At 39.1% G+C, this 5,327-nt stretch overlaps 1 pseudogene; it reads left to right on the top strand.

The window, feature by feature from the left end:
* Window positions 1-410: 410 nt before the first annotated feature.
* LOC104981929 lies at window positions 411-857 on the top strand (annotated as a pseudogene).
* Window positions 858-5,327: the final 4,470 nt, after the last annotated feature.

Below are 5,327 nucleotides of genomic sequence, written 5' to 3'. Positions count from 1 at the left end.
ACACATGTACCCCAATGTTCATCGCAGCACTGTTTATAATAGCCAGGACATAGAAGCAACCTAGATGTCCATCAGCAGATGAATGGATAAGGAAGCTGTGGTACATATACACAATGGAGTATTACTCAGCCATTAAAAAGAAAACATTTGAATCAGTTCTCATGAGGTGGATGAAACTGGAGCCTATTATACAGAGTGAAGTAAGCCAGAAGGAAAAACACCAATACAGTATAATAATGCACATATATGGAATTTAGAAAGATGGTAACAATAACCCTGTGTACGAGACAGCAAAAGAGACACTGATGTATAGAACAGTCTTATGGACTCTGTGGGAGAGGGAGAGGGTGGGAAGATTTGGGAGAATGGCATTGAAACATGTAAAATATCATGTATGAAATGAGTTGCTCTTTCCGCCATCTTTCCGTGCCGCCAGAATGGTGCGCATGAATGTCCTGGCCGATGCTCTCAAGAGTATCAACAATGCCTAAAAGAGAGGCAAACGCCAGGTCCTTATTAGGCCGTGCTCCAAAGTCATCGTCAGGTTTCTAACAGTGACGATGAAGCATGGTTACATTGGCGAATTTGAAATCATTGATGATCACAGGGCTGGGAAAATTGTTGTGAACCTCACAGGCAGGCTAAATAAGTGTGGAGTGATCAGCCCTAGATTTGATGTGCAACTCAAAGATCTAGAAAAATGGCAGAATAACCTGCTCCCATCCCGTCAGTTTGGTTTCATTGTACTGACAACCTCAGCTGGCATCATGGACCATGAAGAAGCAAGACAAAAACATACAGGAGGGAAAATCCTTGGATTCTTTCTCTAGGGATGTAATACATACAAATAAAATGCCTCAGAGGACTCTGATGCTTCCTTAAGTCGTTTTGAATTTTGTACAGCAGAGTAACAAGAGTGTCTTTGGAAGTATACAGCCTTTGTGTTAATTGGTGAATGCTGTTTCCTTGAAGTACAAGAAAATTTTGGTGTAACTTTCACCATCACCCTTGTGGCTCACCAGAGGAAGGTGTGTCTGGTCCTGCATGGTTGACTCTGGTTTGGGTCCAGATGGTGAAGCTGCCTCTTCTGGAGTCTTAAATTAACCCTTGAATGAGTGGTGCCTTTCCTATTTTTAGCTTAATAGAATATGCATTTCATACCCTAAAAATATGATAAGTTACAGTTGATTATGTAGGTACTCATAAGGAAGCAGAAAATTAGAGCCCTACAGCTCACTAAGACTCAAAGTAAATTTGGATGGCATATCAGGGACATGCCAGCAGTATGTTCTTATAAAATGTCATTCTTTTTAAAAAACCAGTACTGTAAACCTATCATCAAATGTATTCAGGAATTGGGCAGAATTAGTAAGAGCAGTGCTGTCCAGTATACATCTAACAAGAGCCACATGTGTATTCAAAACTTCAGGAAGCCACATTAAAACAAGTAAAGAGAAAAAAAAAACAAAAACAAACAAAAAAAAAAGAAATGAGTTGCCAGTCCAGGTTCGATGCACGATACTGGATGCTTGGGGCTAGTGCACTGGGACAACCCAGAGGGATGGTATGGGGAGGGAGGAGGGTTCAGGATGGGGAACACATGTATACCTGTGGCAGATTCATTTTGATATTTGGCAAAACTAATACAATTATGTAAAGTTTAACAATAAAATTAAATTAAAAAAAAAAAAAGAAATGTCTCCCTTATAGATGCTGATCCTGTCCTCCAAGGCTGGTTTTATAGGAGCTTTACTATGTACATTTTGGTTATAGTGCTATATATCTTTTATTTTCAAATTCTTTATCCAAGGCACATATCTTTATTTTAAAAATATTTAAATATGCATATAAGTGATTTGGTCTACATGGTAAAAAAGAAATTTAATTGAAATACTCAAGAGTTCACTTCTATTTTCCTAGAAGCTGTCTTAACACATTATGGTTTCTTATCATGTTTACAGAATTGAATTGAATTGTTAAATAATAGTTATATATTTGAATTTAATTATATATATATATGCAATATAATGTGCAATCAAATTGCCAACATCTGTTGGATCATCAAAAAAGCAAGAGAGTTCCAGAAAAAACATCTCTTTCTGCTTTAGTGACTACACCAAAGATTCTGACGGTGTGTTTCACAAAAAAATGTGGAAAATTCCTAGAGATGGGAATACAGACCACCTGATCTGCGTCCTGAGAAATCTGTATGCAGGTTAAGAAGCAATAGTTAGAACTGCACATGGAACAACAGACTGGTTCTAAATCAGGAAAGGAGTATGTCAAGGCTGCATATTGTCACCTTGCTTATTTAACTTATATGCAGAGTACATCATGCAAAATGCCAGGCTGGATGAAGCACAAGCTGGAATCAAGTTTGCCAAGAGAAATATCAATATCCTCAGATATGCAGATGACACCAGTCTTATGGCAAAAAGCAAAGAAGAACTAAAGAGCCTCTTGATGAAAGTGAAAGAGGAGAGTGAAAAAGTTGGCTTAAAACTCAACATTCAGAAAACTAAGATCATGGTGGCAGGTCCAATCACTTCATGGCAAATAGACAGGGAAATAATGGAAACAGTGAGAGACTATTTTTGGGGGCGCCAAGATCACTGCAGATGGTGACTACAGCCTTGAAATTAAAAGATGCTTGCTCCTTGGAAGGAAAGCTATGATCAACATAGACGGCATATTAAAAAGCAGAGACATTACTTTACCAACAAAAGTCCATCTAGTCAAAGCTATGGTTTTTCCAGTAATCATGTATGGATGTGAGAGTTGGACTATAAAGAAAACTGACTCCTGAAGAATTGATGCTTTTGAGCTGTGGAGTTGGAGAAGACTCCTGAGAGTCCCTTGGACTGCAAGGAGATCCAACCAGTCCTTCCTAAAGGAAATCCATGCTGAATATTCATTGGAAGGTCTGATGCTAAAGCTGAAACTCCATTACTTTGGCCACCTGATGAGAAGAACTGACTCATTGGAAAAGACCCTGATGCTGGGAAAGATTGAAGGCAGGAGGAGAAGGGGAAAACAGAGGATGAGATGGTTGGATGGCATCACTGACTCAATGGACATGAGTTTGAGTAAGCTCTGAGAGTTGGTGATGGACAGGGAAGCTGTCTGGCATGCTGCAGTCCATGGGGTTGTGAAGAGTTGAACACGACTGAGCAACTGAACTGAACTGAATGTGCAATGTGTTAGTCACTCAGTCATGTCTGACTCTGCGACTTCATGGACTGTAACCTACCAGGCACCCCTGTCCAGTGAATTTTCCAGGCAAAAATACTGCAGTGGGGAGCAGGGCATCTTTCTAACCCAGGGTTTGAAACCAGGTCTCCAGCATTGCAGAGAGATTCTTTAACATCTGAGTCACCAGGGAAGCTGCATACACATATTTAATTACTTCTTCAAATCACTTAGACCAGATTTGAACAAACACTTCTTGAGCAAACTCTTAACAAAATATTTTAATATCTTAAAAGTATGTGTTCATGACCCTTTCGGTCAATTGAGTGATTGACTAGTTTCTGATCAATATCAAGTATGCGTGTGAACATTAACGAGAATGGTAAGAGAGGCAAGGGCTCAAACTCTCAACCATGGCTGCACTTCTGAACCACCTGGGGGACCTTTTAAAACGCTTTATTCTGTGGCTCCAGTTTCAGGAATTTTGATATAATGTATAGAGTATGACCTGAACAATGGGATTTTTTTTAATCTAGTTGTTTGTACAAAAGTTAACAATCACTGCCCTAATGTATTTGTTTTCCTCCAGAATGGGACAATTCTCAGAAAGCACAAGAGATAATATACTTATTATATTATTATGATCTATCAAGCTAGGATAAATTGAGATTATTTTGAGGAGAGGAGCTGAATTTAACTGGAGTATAGCTGATCAAAATGATAAATTCAGCCTTTCTAAATCAGTTTTCATTTTTTCTTATTATAAGTCATATATAACATATAAGCTCTGACTCTAGAAACATGCAGCTACATGCTGATGACATAGTCAATGTAATTAGCCTTTCTACCATGCCTGAACAATCCTAAGCCATGATTTTGCTTAATCAGAATCATGGAATGTAGTATCTGGAAGCCTCACCTGAGCTGTGATGCACTTGCTTATTCTTAACATATCACAAAATGTCATGTATACCGAGTTACATTTGTGAATCATAGTTTAATAAACCCTATCAAAGGTTTCATTAAGAAAACTTCAAGGATGAATTTCTGTCATCAGAGGAACTTTCAGGTTTTTTGCACCAGATCTAGAGTGGCTTAGGGAGCTGGAATAGTGCTGCTGCTGCTAAGTTGCTTCAGTCGTGTCCGACTCTGTGCGACCCCATAGACGGCAGCCCATCAGGCTCCATCGTCCCTGGGATTCTCCAGGCAAGAACACTGGAGTGGGTTGCCATTTCCTTCTCCAATGCATGGAAGTGAAAAGTGAAAGTGAAGTCACTCAGTCGTGTCCGACTCTTAGCAACCCCATGGACTGCAGCACACCAGGCTCCTCCATCCATGGGATTCTCCAGGCAAGAGTACTGGAATGGGGTGCCATAGTGAAGGGGAAAAAAGAGAAGAAATTTAGAGGAGCCCAGGGAATATGGGGCCAGCCTAATAATTATAAAGTCATATTTTAATGGTATTTTTCCTGGAAATCTCTTCCTCCTACACCCTCATTTCAGGAAATGCAACATAAACAACTGAAGATGGGCAGTCACCTGAGGAGCAAGAAGAGGAGAGTTGGGAGGATGGTTTCAGGGCTGACTCCTATTAAATTACCTTGTGCCTCTCTCCACTCCTGCATTTAGCCAATGCAGTATAACAAGCAGAACTCTACCTGAAAAAACTGGGAGCAAAGACCTATCTCCGGAGAAGCTTTAGCTTTTAAAAGTAAACGATTAGATAAAAATGGAGTCAATGGGAAAAAATGCAAGTACATTATCATTTATTGTAGGCCTCCATTCTTTTTCCCTTCCTTCTCCAGACTCTCCCATAATGCTAGTTTAATGATGCAATGTTTTTCTTAAAATTTGGTGTTTTATTCAATGATGGGCAACAGATATCCCCCTTCCCCCAAATTAAAGTATACTCCCAAGCTTAGAAAACTGATAAAAATAATTAAGAGAAAATACCAAAGACTATAAAATAATCAATGTAGTAATTATGATAATGTGTCTGCATCCTGCCTGAAATGTTAATAACTATGTCTTAATAGGAAGAACTAACATTTATGAGTACTTAAGGGACGAAGCATATTTTAATAGTCAAGTTTATGGAAACAGGAAGTATCAATAGAATGGTGATTACTAATGGCTGAA

Source organism: Bison bison, unplaced genomic scaffold (assembly GCF_000754665.1).
Source record: "Bison bison bison isolate TAMUID 2011002044 unplaced genomic scaffold, Bison_UMD1.0 scf7180017864525, whole genome shotgun sequence".
NCBI lineage: Eukaryota > Metazoa > Chordata > Mammalia > Artiodactyla > Bovidae > Bison > Bison bison.
The sequence above is the reverse complement of the archived record's forward strand: the minus strand, read 5'-3'. Positions and strand labels throughout refer to the sequence as shown.